The sequence below is a fragment of the Dipodomys merriami genome, unplaced genomic scaffold (genome assembly GCF_024711535.1).
Source record: "Dipodomys merriami isolate MVZ:Mamm:240054 unplaced genomic scaffold, mDipMer1.0.p SCAF_4, whole genome shotgun sequence".
In the NCBI taxonomy this organism is placed as follows: domain Eukaryota; kingdom Metazoa; phylum Chordata; class Mammalia; order Rodentia; family Heteromyidae; genus Dipodomys; species Dipodomys merriami.
The window spans coordinates 42743202-42763788 of NW_027205603.1; the positions used below are offsets into that span (position 1 = coordinate 42743202).

Here is a 20587-nt window from a genome sequence, read left to right on the forward strand (position 1 = left end):
ATGATGCAATTAAACACAGGTAGATTTTACCTAAACAAAAGATATATATTCAATCAACCTAAATTTTAATTTAGCTAGTAATACTAATTTACAGTAGAGTTCCAAGCTTGTTAATTGTACTCAAGGCAAGTAAATTGTTTTCATGTGAATTTATACATCTCAATAAAAATCAAGTGTCTAGTTGGGTATGATGAGGCATTTCTGTAATCCAAATACACAGCAAGTGAAAAGAGGAGGATCACAATCCACAACAAAAGCCTGAGTGAGGGGCTGGGAAGGGGACTCAGTGGCAGAGCACTTGCCTTGCATGCATGAGGCCGTGGGTTCCATTCCTCAGCACCACATAAGCAAAATGAAAAAAGCCGGAAGTGGCGCTGTGGCTCAAGTGGTAGAGCGCTAGCCTTGAGCTGAAGAGCTGAGGGACAGCGCCCAGGCCCAGAGTTCAGACCCCACGACCAGACCCGAGAGGGGTAAAAAAAAAAAAAAAAGCCTGAGTGAAAATCATATGATGCTTACCTGAAATATTAACAAAAAATAAAGAAGGGCTGTAGGCATTGCTGCAGAGGTGGAGGCATGTATGAGGCAATGAGATCAAACCCCAGCACATACCTCCTCAAACAAAATCAGTGTCTAGGCTGGGAAGGTGGCTTAGTGGTAGAGTGCTTGCCTAGTATGCATGAAGCTTGGGTTCAATTCTTCAGTACCACATAAACAGAAAAAGCCAGAAATGGTGCTGTGGCTCAAGTGGTAGAGTGCTAGCCTTGAACAATAGATCAGGGACAGTGCCCATCCCTGAATTCAAGCCCCAGGACTGGCCAAAAAAAAAAAAAAAAATCCCACCAGTGTCACAAATCACACATCTCTAAGCAAAAAGAAATTCAAAAGTCAATGAATATTCATTAGGTATACTTTCAATCGTATCTACCCAATATGGCAAAAGTTACTTAAAATTAGATAAAATTTGTCTAAATTTATGAACTAAATTTGACAAAATTTCATCCCTTAATATGATTTTTAGCAATTAATATCTAGTATCTTACAGCCAAATATCTTACTACCTCCATGAACTATATACTATGAGTTATTATATAGTACAGAATTCCTTCCATGTGTTATTTATTGAAGACTTTGGGTATATCTAGTAGGTATGAACAATTCTTATCCTGTCCATGCTTACCACCCTGCCCTTCTACCTCAAATCTTACAGTATAGAGAAAATAAACTTACAAATAAGTCCAAAGTCTATATTGAATCAATAGTGAGTTCAATTTTCCAAACTGAAAGCCACATCTGAAAATTACATTGTCAAGCACATTTAGCTAGCTCTTGCTCCTGTTTCATCAATGCTAAGTAAATTTTATTGGCTAACTTCAAAAATGCTTAAAATGTGAAACTAGAATGAAAAATACTGACCCAGCAATAGATTAAAATTCAGTTTGTTCTATTAAACAAACTTTGTCTTTTTTATCCCACAGAATTTCTTTTCCTACATTCAAACCTAGAATTTGCATTTACATCCATAGCTACACTCCTTTTAGAAAGTCTAAGGATATATAATTAACCATGTTTTCAACCAAAAATTTTAAGGCATATTCACAGCAAAGTTGTCTTCAAGACTATTTTGTCCATAGGTTATTGTCCTACTCAAACTTGAAATATTGCTAAATAAGAAAAGCAAAAGTCCTATGTAAATCAACTGTATTCTATCCTGAAGGCTATAGCAGGCCATTTTTTAGATCATTTTTTTAAAAATCCAGAAATAGAATCACATCTTTTAATAAAATGGGTCTAAAGTAATTCTATAGTCACTATACCTCATATATGCATGTGTATATATTATACACATACAAATGTAAATATGTGTGATGCTGGGAATCAAATCCAGAGATTTGCACAACCGCTAAACTATATTCTCAGCCCTCAAATATATACACATATATATTTAAACATATACAAAGAAATATTTCATAGCTTTACAGGAAAGGCAATTTAACCAATGAATCACAGATGTTACCTGTAACCTAAAATTTCTAATACTACAGGAGAGAAAGAATACCAATTCATAACAGATCATGTTTACAATAGAAAAAGGAATACAAATGAATTTATCTGTATCACTGGTCCCCCAAAATTGACTTTGCCATGAAAGCCCCAGAGTAGAACTTACATCAAGGTAGTCATTAAATTCCAAATAATCAATCATGCTTGTTTTGCTCTTCAGTGCTGGGGATCAAACCCAGAGCTTATTATGCAAGCAGCTCTGCCACTCAACAACATTCTTAGTCCTTATTTTTTCCATTTGAAACAAAGGTGAAATGTTAGAAAAAGTGAAAAGGCTAAATGCAAGAGAAATATAAATAAAATAATGTATGATTTTAATTAATTTTGAACTCTTCAAATATGTCTGTGATTTTTGTGTATTATACTTACTGCCACATATATGCCTGTAATCAGGGCTATTTAGGCAGAATGGAGCTCAGTGGTTAAGATTAAGGTCTTGGAGTAGCAAACTGCCACTTATTTGGTATGACCTTGGAAAAGTCACTTAAACTTTCAGAGCTTCAATTTTCTTATCTCTTATGCTGAAGATATCTGAAAAGCACTTTCATAATGCCTGGAACAGTAATACAGTAATAAATAACAGTTGTTGTTAGAATCATCAGTCCAATCTCTGCAATTTGTATTTGTAAAAGACATGTGGTGGTAGGGCAAGGGTTGTTCACTCTTGTATTCCTAGAAATATTACAGAAGGCTGAGATCCAAGGATCATGGCTCAAAGCCAGCCTGGGCACAAAAGTCCCTGAGACTCTTATCCTTAATTAACTACCAAAAAGCCATATATGAATCTGTGGCTCAAGTGGTAGAATGCCAGACTTGAGCAAAAAAGCTTAGGGACAGCATCTAGGCCTTGAGTTCAAGCCCCCATGCCAACATACATGCACATACACGCTTATGCCTGCACACACCTACACACACAATATAATCCCTAATATATATATATATATATATATATATATATATATTATTGTGAAAATACCATACAGAGGGGCTACAATTACATGGGCAAAATAATGAGTACATTTCTTATCAAGCATTGTTGCCTCCTCCTTTGTTTCCCCTTCTATCCCTTCCCATGTGCCCCCCCCCAAAGTTGTAAAGTTCGTTTTTCAACATAACGATCTGTACATCTCATTGTTGCAATGGGTCCACCTGTATCCCTATTTAAACGATTTGTTTTTTCCCTTCCCCTCCACAAATTATACCAATATCAAATACAGTGAAAGCAGGGTTATACCATGGGGGAGGGACATACAAAGCAACAAAGAAATCGTCTTATAAATATGTTAGAAACAATTACATAAAAGCAAAAACATTTGAATACTTATCTTAGGGTTCATTTCCCTAACATCACCTTATCTGACCTTTTCTGTTTGACTCATACATATACTAGATATTGCAAATAAGGGAAACCATGGGACGAATGTTTCTTTGGGCTTGGCTTACTTCACTTAATAGAATTTTTTCCAAGTCTTTCCATTTCCTAACAAATGGGGCAATGTCATTCTTTCTTATGGAGGCACAGAATTCCATTGTGTATATATACCACATTTTCTTGATCCATTCATCTACTGAGGGGCATCTGGGTGGTTCCATATCTTAGCTATGGTAAATAATGCTGCAATAAACATAGCTGTGCTGGTAGCTTTAGTATGGTCTTGTTTGTGATCATTTGGGTAAATGCCCAAAAGTGGGAATGTATTTTTTAATCTAAAGGTCATACATACTTGTTTCTCTTTGTAAATGGAAAAATCACAGTGGTAGAAGGACAGGTAAATGTTTGAAGAAACAAACGAACAAAAAACAAACAAGAGGCAAGAACCTAAGAATATCCACCAATATCTTACAACACGTCTATAGCCACCTTTGATAACTAGTTCAAACACTAATATTCAAGGCAAGAAAATAACCAAAAAGTCCTCCCATCTAAAAACAGAAAACTAAGTTATGTTTTTCTATCCATTAAGAGGTAATAGAATTTTTTTGTTTTGTTTTGCTTTTTTTGTCAGTTGTGGGGCTTGAACTCTGGGCTTGGGCGCTGTCCCTCAGCTCTTCAGCTCAAGGCAAGCGCTCTACCGCTTGAGTCACAGTGCCACTTCTGGTTTTCTAGTGGTTTATTGGAGATAGGAGTCTCACAGACTTTCCTGCCCGGGCTGGCTTTGAACCATGATCTTCAGTTCTCAGCCTCCTGTGTAGCTAGGATGACAGGCGTGAGCCACCGGCGCTGGGCAAATTTTGTGATTTATGTGGTTTTCAGAGATTAAAATCGGATATACTTAAAATCTACGTTGGCCTGGTTAGTTTGCTCCTTTACAATTGAGGCTTAGAATGTAGCCCAGGCTTGTTATTTTCCTGCTTCAGCCTCCCAAGAGCTTTTGTTCCACACATGTTCAGCTTCAAATCTACTTTATTTTCTATATAGATATTATAAAATATATCTAAGATAATAAAGTGATCTAACAAAGTGAGAGGATACCATACATTCAGGATTTTTTTTTTGTTGCTTGATGATAAGAAACATCTCATGGCAGTGACAATGTAAAATAAAAAACCTGTCTTAAATTTTACCTGATTAGTTTTCTTAGAATAATATCTAACACATCTAATTTTCCATAACATCTAAGAGACTTAAGTATACTATATAATTTCATATCTAGAAATAATTATAAGGAATTATTTCTAATTTGTATATGTAGATGCAGATTTGAAATACTCTGAATATAACTATATTCTTGATATTTATTGCCTACTAATTAACAGGCATTTGTTTTGTATTTACTCTAAAGCAAGCACTGTCCTAAGGACTAAGTAAGGATGTTTGTTCTGTCCCATTTCTGGGGCAGAAGGGCAGCTATAAAAAAAAATAAGGATATGTCCGAGTGTTAATAAACATTATGATAAAAAAAAATCTAGGTTATATGGTTTTTAAAAAGTGACTGTGAAGCTCTATCAGACTGGTTGAACCCAAAAAAGCTATCTCATTTCATTTTACAACACCTACTCAATAAGAGTGAGATTGCCTGCCAAAAATTATAGTCTTTCCTTTAAATTTATTATTGTTATTGTAAAGATGATATCCAGAAGGGTTACATAAGTCAGATAAAGAACACATTTCCTTTTGAACAATGTCAGCCTTCCCTTGCTCTCTCCGTTTGTCCCTCCTGTCCCTACCCACAAATTGTACAGTTCATTTTCAACAGAGGGTTTAGTGAGTGTCACTGCTGCATTTGTTCATCCTTTGTCCCACCATTTCTGTGCCCTCCTTACCCTCTCAAAGATAAATGAACAAACAAGGCAAAAAGGAAATGAAAACAAAAACAGCAACAAAAGTAAAAAACACCCTCTTGTTTTATTATTTTATATGGTCAGATGCACATAGCTATTGTGCCTATATGATCCTTTCCTAAGAACATCCTCCTTTGATCTCACTGTGCAAATGCCTACAGACAATTTATCATGTACCAGTGTAATTTTTTTCTCTTTTACCATCCAGTATGTTTACTTACAGATTTATAGGCACATTCTAGTTACCACAAATGAGGGAAACCATGCAACCTATGTTTCTTTGGGTCTGGCTTACTTTAACATTATTTTTTCCAGTGTTTCCATTTCCTAATGAATGGTACAATATCATTATTTCTGATGGAATTGTAGAATTCCACTGTGTATATATAGCACATTTTCTTGATCCATTTGCCCACTAAGGGCAAAAGCTATAGCCTTTACTCTCATGCTTCTCCTCCCCTCTTGCCCTGCCCCCTGCCCCTTACTGGGGTTCAAATGCTGGACCTTGTAAAACTAGACAATCATTCTACTAACTGATGTACTTCCCAGCCCTTGGTGTTTTGACAAGGTCTTGCTCTGCAAAAAAACAGTTTGGCCTTAAACTTGTGATCCACTCAGTGGGAGCTGGCATTACAGGTATCAACATCACACCCAACGCTTGATAGTTTGGTAGTAACAAATGAACAAAACCATTACTCAAATATTTTAAACAAATGTAAACATTTTGCCAGGCTAGGAAATTAAAATTTAATAAATTATAATCCAATCACTTAAACTCTTTTGAGATATACACAGTAAACAACATATTCATGAGAAATGATCACAGGCAGGGCTGGAGGTTCATACCTATAATCCTATGTACTAAGGAGGCTGAATCAGAAGATCATCATGGTTCCAAGCCAGCCTGGGCAGGAAAGTCCATGAGACTCTTATTTCCATTTAATTACCAAAAAACTAGAAGTGGAGCTGTGATTCAAGTGGTAGGGACAAGCCTTCAGAATGAATGTTCTGGGATAATGGCCAGGCCATGAATACAAACCCCAGGGCAAAGGAAGGAAGGAGGAAGGAAGGGAGGGAGGGAGGTAGGGAGGGAAGAAGGGAAGGAGGGAGGGAGGGAGGAAGGGAGGGGATCACAAAAGAGAAATGTAGACAAATGACATTTTTTTTCATTTACCCATTACTTTTCTAAACTATAATACAATAATTTTTAATGTTCATGTATGTGCTGGCCCTAGTGATTGAACTGTGGATCTCACCCTTTCATTTATCTTGCTTGTTCATGGCTACCTATCTAGTACTTCAGCCATACATCCAGCCCTGGTTTCTGTGATTTATTTTGCAGACAGAGTCTCAGGGACTTTTTTCCCCCTGGGGCTGACTTTGAACCACAACCCCCAGATCTCAGTTCCTGAGTAGCCAAGACTAAGAGTTAACCACTGGCATCCAATTAATCTTTAAATATTTAATTTTACTTAATATTAAATATATTAACATATTAAATGCAAACTTTAACTCACCTGTGTCTGTACACAGTGCAGATGATCTATTAATGTGTGCCCAAATCCAAAAGAAATCTGCAATGTAAACAAAGAAGCATGAGTAAACTCTGCAGTGTCCTGCTGGACTCTCTAGAATAGATATGAATTTTACAACTAGTCTATGACTAACACATGCTTATCGCCATCAATATACAGTAGTAGTCATTAATAACAACTCTCTATTAAGTTTCACAGTAAATCAAGAATAGACTTACTTCATTATTTGTATTTATGCAAGACACTGCAAAAGTACAGAGTAACATTTCACTGAATTCTGTGGTGTTACAGATTTTGAGTTCTCATCATTAGACTACACCTCATCTACTTGTCTAATCACTAGCTTTCCTTATCAGACTAGAAGCTGAGTACCAGCAAAGGCTCTAACTACCCATTTCCATACTTCATAACATAAATGAAATATTTACATAACAACCTTAATTTGACATGACTTATAGTTTACCAAATATGAGACCTTTAAAAGGCCCTAAAGTACTTAAATAAAATTATATAGCTCAGCACTAAATATGTGACTCATGCCTGTAATCCTAGCTACTCAGGAGTCTGAGATCTGAGGATCAGTTCGAAGCCAGTCCAAGCAGGAAAGGATTCTTATCTCCAGCTAGTCACAGAAAACGCCCAAGTGGCATAGTGGCTCACATGGTAGAGGGCTAACCTTGAGCAAAAGGAGCTCAGGGACAGCACCCAGGCCTTGAGTTCAAGCCCTAGGACTGCCTCCCCCTCCCCCCCCATAATCTATGTAGTAACTTTAAAGCAGCAAACAAAATGACTGACTTTTGAAAAGTCTTTATGGAAGTAAGAATGTACTACTTATTACAACCATAATAATTTGCAAAAGAAAGGTGCATAAGAAATGGAAGAAGTGTACATGTTTAGTGAGAGGAAGGAATCTATACATCATTTCCTCAGGTCTGTATCTGCATGAAGGGCTGAACCCTCAGCCAACCTGTACCTAATCATTCCAAAGTTTCTTTCCAAGATACACAGTGAAAAACAAGATGGAAATATATGCTTATGACACCTCGTTTACTATTTACTACTATTGTGCATTCATTTATTATTTATTACTATTGAAGAAAAACTGAATGACAGCTATAATAGTGGTACTATGTAGCATGTGAGAAAATAAATACTACTAGATTTAGCTTCCAAGGATATTTTTGACAATAAGCCAAGAAAGTTTATTTACCCCTTAGAATAACATCAATCAGTAACAATTTGTTTTGGAGGATTATACTGTAAAGTAGTATTAATTCTTCTAAGAGTCCTATAGACTTTAGTAAACTAAAGGGGAAAAGCTAAGAAAGTATGCTCTGTCTTACTATGCTATAAATAGGTCACTGTCAGAAGGCATAGTGAAATAGCAGAAAGAGCCCAGCATCTTTAGACCTGGCCTTCACATTCTAGTTTTATCACACAGAAACTGCTGTGATGGTAACAATAATAGCTTATTATTACCATCAGCTTAGGTATATGACCTATTGTCTACATCACGGATTCACCTATGGAAAGTTAGTACTATAATACCATCTTTGTAGCATCTTGGAAACATTTAATGATAGTAGGCATTATAATTAGGTTTCTACAAAGTATGATCATCTAAAAGTGATGGCTGGTATGATAGGTAACTCAGTAATATGAAGTAAAATGGAACTTCAGGCCTACCCTATCTCAAATAAAACTGATTTTTCCCTGGGGTGTGTCTAGCCTTTTAACTCTCCTGAAAGATGCGCTGATGTGGAGACTGCTAGGCAATTTCTAAACTACTGCTGCTTTTAAACTCTATCATTTGGAGGCTGAAATTAGGAAGACTGTTGTTTGAGGTGAGCACAGGGACATATAAAACACCTTTCCCAACCACTAACTGGGTGTACTGATCATCCCAGTTATATGGAAGGCCAAGATAGGGAAGATCATGGTTCCAGGCCAATCTGGATATGATGGTGTGTACCTGTCATTCCATTCACAACAGGAAAGCTAATATAGGTGGATCATGGTCTAGGCACAGGCCTAGGCAAAAAGTGAGACCCTAGCCCAAAAAATATGGCTTAGTGTTGTTTATCACGCTTGCTTAGCAAGTGCAAGGCTCCAGAGTTCAAACTCCTACCACCACACACACAAAAAGAAATCACACTACTTACTTCAATGCTTACTATAAAGTAGCAGTAATCAAAGCTGCAGAGTATATTTGAAGAACAGAACAGAGCTCATCTATGTCCATTCATATGAAACAAATGGTGTCGTGGCAATTCAGTGATAAAAAGATAGTATTACCAATAAATGGTACTGCAGACTGGTTACACATATGGAAAGGGGAAAAGGAACTTCAATCTTTACCTTGCACCATGTGCAAGATTAACTTGTAAAGAATGTATCACAGCTCTAAAGTAAACACTAAAACATGGTTGAGGATGTAGCTCAAGGGAAAAATAAAGGGAAAAATAAGGGAAAAATAAATTATATATCATAAAAGAAAAATACTTGTAACTTGAACATCAAATTTTCATATTTCTGTTCCTCAAAATACATCACTTTAAAAATGAAAACACAAGTGACAAAATGTAAGGAAATTACTTACAAACTTGTCATGTAATAAAAGATACAAATCTAGAATAAAGAGCTACACAATTACCTATAAAGGCCACATGTCTACAAATCATAAAGAGCTCTTATTCAATAATAAGACAAATAATATAAGCTTTTAAAATAAACCAAGGAAGGGGGTGGGTAGAGGAGGGATGGAAGAGAATGCCAAAAGGGCTGACACTGATCAAGATGTATTGAATTCATAAACTGCAACTCCTTTGTACAACTATTTAAGGATAATAAAATAATTAATAAATAATAAAATAATGCCTGAGCTATCAGCCTATAGTGGTTTTTAGGAAGTAGTAGAATCTTACATTTTTTGTATTAGGGGCATTTGGATAACATTTGCAGGTCCTACAAAATTATCAATGTAGCAGCTAACAACAATCATGTCTGTCTCATGATATACTAGATGATTCTATGTGCCTTATTGACAGGAGGAAGGGCCTAGTATAAGGAAGTTAATTAACTGAAGTTGTCTTTGAAGAAAATACTGGAACCCAGCCCCCTTTCCTTTTCTTTCTCTGCTTCCTAGCTGCCACAAGGTGAGCAGCTTTGTTCCAACACAAATCCATCTCTATCATGATTGTTGTGCCCCACCACATACCCCAAAACAGCGAAGGCGGGTGGCCATAGGCTGAAACCTCAATCAGGAAGCCCAAGTAAATGTTTCCTCTTGTTAAGTATTTATGTCATGTATTTTGTCACAGTGACAGAAATGTAACACACTCATCATAGGAAAAACACATGAAAAAAATAGTACCATTAGTCATTAAGAAATTGAAAATGCAGCTGAGCACCAGTGGCTCAAGCCTGTAATCCTAGCTACTCAGGACGCTGAGATCTTAGCAGTTTAAAACCAGCCTGGTAAGGAAAGTCCCTGATACTTTTATCTCCAATAAGCCACCAAAAAACTGGAAGTGGTGGTGTGGCTCAAGTGGTAGAGTGCTTGCCTTAAGCTGAATTGCTGAGGGACAGTGCCCAGGCCCAGAGTTCAGGCCCCACAACCTCCAAAAATAAAAAAGAAATTTAAAATGCAATCAAACATCTTCTACAACCAGATTGGGAAATACAATGGTATGCAATTTGGGAAAAGTGTGGGAAGTTGTCTCATCCAACACAGCAAATTCACCCTTGTATGTTTTAATTTCTCCTAGAAATGTCTACATGAAGCACTCTTTATAATCATGTCCCACAATAGCTCTGAAATGGAAAGCATACCAACGTTTACCAATCAGAAAAAGTAGTTCAAGCTGGGCGCCGGTGGCTCACACCTGTAATCCTAGCTACTCAGGAGGCTGAGATCTGAAGATCATGGTTCAAAGCCAGCCCAGGCAGGAAAGTCTGTGCGACTCTTATCTCCAATTAACTACCAGAAAACCAGAAGTAGCACTATGGTTCAAGTGGTAGAGCACTTGCCTTGAGCTGAAGAGCTGAGGGACAGCGTTCAGGCCCAGAGTTCAAACCCACTACCGACAAAAAAAAAAAAAAGAAAGGAAGGAAGGAAGAAAGAAAGGGAGGGAGGGAGGGAGGGAAGTCTATCCACTCCATAGAATGCCATTGAATAATAAAAAAGCAATGAGTTACTAAAATATATAACAATGTATATAAATCCCGAAAATATGCCAAATGAAACAGGCTAGGCACCAAGACTACACTGTATAATTATATTTGAAATTTCTAAAAAATTCAAAAGCTGACCCATGGTTTCTGAGATCAGGGAACATTAGTGGGGAATTACTGAAAATGGGCATAAAAGAATCTTGGGAAGGAACAGAATTGTTCCCAAAGTAGACCATATTCTAAAGAAAAAAAAATTGAGACATAAGATTCATACAATTATATAAATTTTGCTAAACTTGTATTTAAATATACTTAAGATGAACGCATTTTATAGTATACAGGTTATATCTCAATTTTTAAAAAGTGGCTAGTCAGGAGGCTGAGATCTGAGGATCCAGTTTGAAGCCAACCCAGGCAGGAAAAGTCTATGAGACTCATCTTCAATTACTCACAAAAGAGCTAGAAGTGGAACTATATCTTAAGTGGTAGAGTGCTAACCTTGAGCACAAAAGCTCAGGGACAGGGCTCAGGCCCTGAGTTTAAGCTTAGGACTGGCACAAAACTAAAAAACAAAACCCTACAAATGTTTTAAATTCTAAAATAAAGTTGAATGCTAGATGTCGTGGCATATGCCTGAAATCCTACCTAGAGAGTTCCAAACCAGCTGGGGCAACATGGTACCCTGCACATACACATAAAAAGTTAAATAATATTTACAAATGCACCAGTGTTCCTGCTGTTCCTTCCCATGCGATAGCTAACGTTATTGTGTGAGTGGAGGCAACTACTAAGGGTAAAGGAAGTTTTAGTAGCACTAACTAGCAGGTTAAGAATAATCAATATTCTGGGGCTGGGAAGGTAGCTCAGTGGTAGAGCCCTTGCCTTGCATGCATGAGGCCCTGGGTTCGATTCCTCAGCACCATATAAGCAAAAAGAAAAAAGCCAGAAGTGGTGCTGTGGCGCAAGTGGTAGAGTGCTAGCCTTGAGCTGAAGAGCTGAGGGACAGCGCCTAGGCCCAGAGTTCAGGCCCCACGACCGGACCCCCCCCCAAAAAAAGAATAATCAATATTCTGTGACAAGACTAAACATATACCAAATAAAAACTAGACAGACTACTGGTGGCATGAGAGCAAACAGGTTGATGAAAGGGATTACGAAGTGATGCTTGATATTTCATTTTTAAATGGATGGTTATAAATATATCTAGAGAAGAAGAGTAGGCTAGAAATAAAATTGATACCTATAATAACAATACAAAAAACATTTTTATCTATAATTACAAGAATAAAAACTTGGGGTTGGAGAGATGGCTCAGTTGGTAGAGTGCCAGCTCATAAGCAAAAGTGTCAGGTACTGAGTTTTAATCCTGCTGTCAGACAAAAAACAAAAACAAAATAGACTATCCTCTTCTGATTTCTCAACACAACAGCTATCATTTATTGGATGTGTATTTGGTGAAAGAACTAGTTCATCAGATTACTGAACAGGATAGATAGATAATAGGTTATATATAATACAAATATATTCTAAAATAAAGCTTTCATATGAATTTCAATAAAGTAACAGTAAAACCCAATACTGCATTTCAAATTACTTATTAAGGTAAATAGGACTAGGATTGTGGATCAGCGATAGAGCATGTGCCCAGGCTGGGGGAGGTTCTATACCCACTATACTCTAAGTTCTATACCCACTTCTGCAAAGTAAATTAAATAAACAAATAAAAATGATGTAAAGAATGTGTACTAGATTTGCAAAGTATAATTCTTCCCTAATTAGTAAGCTGATTGTGCTAAAATTGAGCTTGAAGACCACAAAAACACTGATAAGTTAACTGATGAACTTCTATATATAGTATACATAAGCTCTGGCTTTGTCTACAGGTCTGTGCCTCCAATGAAGAAAATAACTCTTAGCCAAGGAAAGGATTTAACAAGTAGCTGTCATTTTCTAACATCTTTTGTAAAATCATATCAAAATGGCCATAAAATAATATATAGCCCTTATAAGTTATGAATAAATATTAAACAATCTTCTAATTGTCTTTTCCAATTACTGCCTCTTAATAGATATATAAGTATTTCTCTCAAAGAAATCATTAAGTTTACTAAAACTAATCTTAAAATTTTTACATTTTTATTCTAATTAACCAAACTAAAGTACAGTCAAGCTAAACAAGTACAGATTTAAATTTATAATTCAGTAACTTTTCAATGACACTAAATACAAAAATGTTTATGTCATAATTGAAGTAATTATACAGAAAAAGATACTACCATCGCCTTAAAAGTCCTTGAGCTACATACAGTTAAGCACAGTCCACAATTTATATTTATGATACAGTGCAAAACAATATACTCAGCATTTTCTATATCTTATAACCATTCTTTTAAATCTTGTCACTCACCATGGTCGGAACAATACAATAAAGCAACTATAATAAAACGGAAACATTCTTTTCTTTTTTGGCAGTGCTGGACAGCCTATGGCTTCATGGATGCTAGGTTAAGTACTCTACCACTGAGCTATATTCTCAGCACAGAAATAGGGGCCCCTAAGCTGCCCAAGCTGGTCTCAAACTTGCCATCCTTCTACAAGTCTCTGGTGTAGCTAGGACTGCAGGCACACATCACTGTGGCTGGCAAAAGTCTGGCTACAATTAACTAGGAAACAATTAAGATTCAAGATTCAAATCTGAAATAGGACTGAAGGTATTAACTTTGAAGTCTAACCTGAAACAACCTGCAAATAGTACTTAAGTTCATAAAAATGGTTACTATCTCTTAGGCAAAGAAGATCTGAGAGCTTGGAACTAAGTCCTGAAGAAAACAGACATTGAAAAACAATGTAGAAGAGAAACTCGCAGAAGAATGCAAAGAAACTAGCTAAGAGATAAGACTATACAATATAAGAGAAAGGAGTTCCAAGGAAGAGGGTGGTCAACATTGCTCAGTTGCTGAGAAATAATTAAAGCTTCCACTTGATTTCCAAACAGAAATGACTGATGTTTTTAAATCAGTTTCATTGCAGAAAGATATAAATCACCCACAGATGAGGTGGTGATAGATGAGTAGAAAAATAAGAATTTGGACACATGAGGAAACCTGATTGCTATCATTACCTTATCTAAACTTATCTTCCCCTCTAGATGGTGAACTCCTTGCAGACAAGGCTAGGGTTTCAACTGCTTCTGGTAAGATAACACACAACACTGATCCACAAGTAGTGGGCTTTACTCAGGACACTCAGTGAGAAGATTCTCACAACAGTCTTTAACAGAATTACAGGGAGAAAAGAAAAAGTAAATAGTTGGGTAGAAATTACTCTGTGAAATAGAAATTGAAATAAAAGGTTTTTTTATTTTAATAATGTAGACAATTTTAAATAAACATCCTTTAGAAATTCACTTCCTCATGGTTTTTCTGGTCGGTCATGGGGCTTGAATCAAGGCCTAGGTGCTGTATGAGTTCTTTTTGCTCAAGGCTATAGTGCTCTACAACTTTCAGCCATAGCGCCACTTCTAGTTTTCTGGTTGTTAGAGTTAAGTCTCACAGACTTTCTCACCCAGGCTAGCTTTAAACAGTGATCCTCAGATCTCAGCCTCCTGAGTAGCTAGGATTACAGGCTTGAGCCTACCAGGTTCTAGTGGTCTCCTTATGTTTTTCTCTCTAATTACTGTTGTAGCCATTACTCTGACACAAAAATGAGTTTATACGTTTCCTTTTATAGCCTAAGTTTAAGGTGGACAAGCTCATAAAATACTTCAAGACTATATGCTAAATATACATATAATACCTTCTTAAGACAAAGCAACCAAAAAGTAAATAAAAAGTGGCCTAGAATATCAATCTTCCTTATTTCAGCTCCTCATAACTGAAATAACAAGTATATGCCATTATGTCTAGCTATTGGCTGAGGAGTCTCATGCAAATACCTATGCTGACTTCAAACTAAGATCCTCCCGGTCTCAGTTTCCCAAGTGGCTAGGATAATAGGCATCAGTCACTAGCATCTAGCTTAGCAATAAGGACTTTAAAGCAAAATAGAAACAACTAAAGAAAACTAAACAGAAACTAGAATATTGCTAGAGGTAGAACTTTTGCTTAGCATGTGCAAAGCCCTGAGTTCCATCCCCAGGGGTGGAGGTTATACGGAAGAAGGCATAATAGCATCAAACACAAAAAAGCATTACGATGCATAAAGATAAATGTAAACTCATCCATTCACTTATCTAATAAATGTTTATAGTAGGAAGATCTGTAAACAGATCTGGATATACACTGGCTTTGGGATTTATAGGTATTCCTCAATTTACAAAGACATTTAATGCATCTAATCTACAGCTGTTTCCCCATATGAACACAAGGAAGTACCTATCAGTTGTTTCTCCATGTGAGGTGAGCTCCAAGTCACTGCTCTTCCCTGCCAGGCACCACAAAGAAGGATCACTTCACATATAGTTAGGGAAAATATCCAAATTCATAATTCTAAGCATGATTTCTATTGAATGTGTGTCACTTTAGCACCATCATCAAATCTAGAGCTCATTAAGTCCAACTATCATGAACCAGGAACTTTCTCCAAGTGTTTAAAATTTAAATCCTGCCTCAAAGGAACTTACAGATTAGTATTATGCTTCTCTGTGTCTTCCTCAAGCTCTAGTATTTTATTTCACAAAAGCAGCTAGCCTTAGCCCAGCACAATGGCTCAAACCACTTGTGGCTACTCAGGAGGCTGAAATCAGGAAGACTGCAGGACTAAAATCAGGTGACTGAGTTAGTCAGTCAGACTCCAACCCATTTTAACAGAAAAGGATGGGCATGGTGGTGTGCCCTTGCCAACTCAGCTTCATGGGAAGCATTAAATAGGATGATTACAGTTAAGCAAGCCTAGGGATAGGCTTGTTACCTGAAAAAAAAAAAAAAGTAAAAAGCACTAAGGGCATGTATCAAGTGGTAGAGTAGCTCCCTAGCAAGCTCCAAGGCCCAAGTTCAAACACAAGTACTGCCACAAAATAAATAAATAAGACTGTCATGGGCATAACCAACAATTTAGATCAATCAAGTTACAGAGCAATCTGCAAGTAAGCCAGGTGCAAGCCCCTCTATGAGGAGGAAGTAAAGATGTTATAAAAATCACAGAAGGCCACATGCAGTTTGGGTGTTAAGCTCTCATTTCAGACCATACTTCAAGGCACGCTTAATTAATCCTTTTTAAGGTTTCTTCACAAAGGATTAAAGAACCACTCATTGATACCATTACAAAGATCCCTAGCAGACCTTTTCTGTATTACCCCAGTTGAGGTTCTGGGACCCAAAATAGGCAGTAGTAAGCTGTTGTTTTAACAAGATTTATTTCTGTCTAGGTGTGCTACAGTTTAAACAAACATACTATCCCAATGACTAAAATAAGCTTAGCTGCTTCTTTTATTAAAAGCATAGACAATTTAACCATTCATAATACTATTCCTGGGGATCTAAAATTACCCATATTTTTCTATTGACAGCACCTCTTTATTCAAATTTCACATGATGCCACTAGAGAAAATGATCTTACCAGGTATTTGTAAACATAAGAAAATGTTTGGCCAGGTGCTGGTGGCTCACACCTACAATCCTAGCTACTCAGGAGGCTGAGATCTGAGGATCACAGTTCAAAGCCAGCCTTAGTAAGAAAGTCCATGAGAGACTCTTCTCTCCAATTAACCACCAGAAAATCAGAAGTGGTACTGTGGCTCAAAGTGGGTAGAGAACTAGCCTTGAGCATAGGAGCTCAGGAAAAGCACCGAAGCCCTGAGTTCAACCCCTGTGAGCAACCCCCCCCCAAAAAAAAAATTTGATCTCACACTTGTAATGAAACAAAACAGTAAACAGGTAAATGTATATGGTCTTTTGGGCAAAAATCTACACTTTACCCAAAGGGGAAAAAAAATGTTTTCAAGAACACACACACACACACACACACACACACACACACACACACACACACACACACACACACACACACACACACACACACACACACACACACACACACACACACACACACACACACACACACACACACACACTTTCATTTTCTTTTTTTTTTTTAATATTATTTTATTTTATTTGAGAACATACTGTACCAGAGGGGCTACAATTACATGGGCAGGATAATGCATACATTTCTTACCAAGCATTGCAGCCTCCTCCTTTGTTTACCCTTCACCTCCCTTCCCAGCCTCCCCCCTCCCCCCACCCAATTATACCCCCTCCCCCCCCACCGACTTTTTTTTTTGGGGGGGGGGTTTAACTGTATTTTTTTTTGTCTTTTCTTTTTTGGTACTGGGGATCGAACCCAGGACGTTGCACTTGCTAGGCAAGCGCTTTGCCACTGAGCTACATCCCAGCCCTTTTTGTTTTTTTGGGGGGGGTCCGGTTGTGGGGCCTGAACTCTGGGCCTGGGCGCTGTCCCTCAGCTCTTCAGCTCAAGGCTAGCGCTCTACCACTTGAGCCACAGCGCCACTTCTGGCTTTTTTTCTTTTTGCTTTATGTGGTGCTGAGGAATCGAACCCAGGGCCTCAGGCATGCAAGGCAAGCGCTCTACCACTGAGCCACCTTCCCAGCCCTCATTTTCTTTTCAAAAGACTGAAAGAGGTAGGATTACAGGCGTGAGCCACTTATCTTCAATTAACCACCAGAAGACCAGAAGTGGTGCGGTGGCTCTATGCTCCAGTGGTAGAGCGTTCACCTTGAGCTGAAGAGCTCAGGGACAGCCCCCAGGCTCAGAGTTCAAGATCCACAGTCGACAGGGAAAAAAAAAAAAAAAAAAAAGGATTGAAAGAGGTATGTGATGAGGTGTGTTTACAAATGCCTTTGCTGTAATGTCAAAATAGTAAATGACACAAAACAATAACAAATTATAACCTCATTGTTTATCTTTTCTCTCATAATCTCAATTTTTAAACACTACATAAGTGGATTTCCTTTTGTAGAACATGACATAATGAAGAAAAATTCTCACTGCTAACTAGCCACTTCTTAATAATTTGCCCAAAATACACTATGCGTCAAAGTAGAGTTCTGAACAGGAACATAATCAGAAGCTTGTAACTGGCAAGCTCCCCTCCTCTATGAAAGAGGCCGCTAAGGGAAGAGGAGCGTTAACAGTTGGCTCACCCTTTCCTCCTTCAGAGGGGCTGGAGACCTGGGTTACTGGGACCCCCCCCCACACACACACATAACATCATCCCTCAACATCTTTAGACCTCAGTTGCCTCAGTGACAAACGGAAAGAGCAGCACAATTATCTGCAACTTCCTGATTGGTTCTTAAAAAACAAAACAAAATAAAAACCTCCCTCGTTTGTTTAACTAAATGGTTCAATTACTTCTCTAATTTTTCACTAAACACTTCTCAGATTTCAATTTACTCCTTTTCTTGTATTTCATCTTTCTAAGTCTGTGAGGTGAGAACTGCACAAGAGACATGTACTAGGCATCTACCAAAGCTAAGTGGCTTTGGCCAAAGAGAGCCTAGAAATTAGATGCTCTGATTCCCAAGAAATTTCTATAAATGACATTTTAAATCCGTGAGAGCCACAAAACAAATTATGCCATAAAGAAAAACTTAAAGAAAGCAATATATATAGAAAAATATGGCATTATTTTCTTTAAATCATGCTGTTTCTTGTCTTTAATTTCCTCGGATAACACAACTTTAGGCCTTTATGTCTCAAATTTATTTTCAAGATTCCTGAAACAAGAAAATTACAATGGCTTGTTAGCAAAATGTTACCATCTCTTAAGTTTGCCTAAGTTAATGTATACTCCTTGGTAGAAAAAAGTATGGACTAAAACTATAGTAGATTATGTTTTTGAATTTTTGTAAATGAACAATAAACATAAGCTTTTTAGCTTAATGTAGCAATTTCAGCAAGTTTTGTTCAAATTTACAAATATATGGATGGATCAACACACATTTCAGACTTTTTAAAAATACTGGTTATCATTTTAAAGTCTTTTTGTTCCAATGAAGAAAGTCATCTGGGGAAATACTGCTCATCATTTTATTTTTTTTAATTTTGCTTTTATTGTCTTTAGTTGTTGTACAAAAGAGACAATTCAACTTATCAGTTTATGAGGACAATGCATGTTGATCAACTTGTGATTGTTTTTAAAAGATGATTACTTCCTAAATTAAAATCAAAATTATGCCAGGCACTGTTGACTCATATCTACAATCTTACCTGAGGAATTTGAGATAGATGTGGAGGAGGGGGGACAGGGGGAGGTTGGAGGGGAGAGCAAGGCCCTGAGTTCAGGTCTAGCACCATTGCAAAAATAATCAAAATTATTAGTTTTTCAAGATTTTGTGGAGAAGTGAACTGCTTTACATTTTAAACATCTGGCACAATATGTCCCACCTTTTTTTTTTTAACTGAAAACTACATTAATCCAATGAACTTTATAATCAAAACCAACTTGAACAGAAGAATGGAAAACCAACAACAACAAAAAAACATACCAAACCTAATGCTCTCAGAAAATGAGCATACACTGAAAGGTATTCTACAGTAGTTATGCTAAATCACAGACTCAGAACTGACCCTGAGAAATCTGAGGGGAGTCTTAGTTCAGGTGAAGCATGCACATGTACTGTACTAGCAAAGACAGACAACAGAGTACGTCTATCAAAGAAATAACATAAGAACCAATTTTAAGCTAATACTAGGTTCTGAGTCTGACACTGGGAGCAAACAGGCTACAGGGAAAAAGTAAGTTAACCCAACTGGAACATGAAAAGTACCAACTAGTGTGGGGTTGGCCCTATTTATAAAATAAACTCTGAGGCAAAGGCTAATTAGCTAATCTGAATATATCATGTACTTGTGATCTTATAATACTAGATGAATTTATTCAATTCCCAATGGACTCAGACAACATTTCTAACTAGCCTCAAGACAACTATGACTTCCTTAACACAAATTAACCAAACATATTTCCTTTTTTACTTCCATCTAATAATGTTTTGCAAGTCCAAAAATACTCTCAAATGCTTTTTAAAATGTAAGCCAGCTTAGAGACTTGAGCTGTTTTTAGTAATGGTATTTTAGAAGTGGTATATAAGTTACCACTTCAGGCAATGAGGTATGACTAGTCACTGGTAATAGTGGTGACTTGGGAGGTTGAAAAAAACTATTTTAAGAAAAATAAAGAGATTGTGGGTTCTCTTCTCAAACCTCACCCTTGCCCAAACATACATACATATGAAATTCAAGGTTTATATAACACACAAATTAAAATTATGTTTAAAAGGAAGGGATTACAGCAGAATAAATTTTTATTTAAAGGTTTTAATAATAGAGTCAGTCTTGGCTAGATTTTGGATGTTCCAGTTACCGTCTTAGTCTTCTAGCTCCCCACTATATCATTTCTGAATGGAGGAGGGTAATTTTTCTGGGCTATTTTGATGTTGTTGTTTTTGTTTTTGTTTTATGGTCATGGGGCTTCAACTCTGGGCTTGGGAGCTGCCCCTGAGCTCTTCACCTCAAGG

General features: G+C 37.1%; 1 protein-coding gene across 10 annotated transcripts in view; it reads right to left on the minus strand.

Moving 5' to 3' along the window:
• Ncoa2 (nuclear receptor coactivator 2) overlaps positions 1–20587 on the minus strand; it is a 255599-nt gene that overhangs the window by 153312 nt on the left and 81700 nt on the right. For 9 of the 10 annotated variants that reach the window (XM_069990908.1, XM_069990907.1, XM_069990905.1 and 6 more), the window contains exon 2: positions 6861–6917. The exons of the other annotated variant lie outside the window; for it this stretch is intronic. The gene's annotated coding sequence lies outside the window, so the exon portion shown is untranslated. The remainder of the gene's footprint in view (positions 1–6860; positions 6918–20587) is intronic. 10 annotated transcript variants of the gene reach the window in all.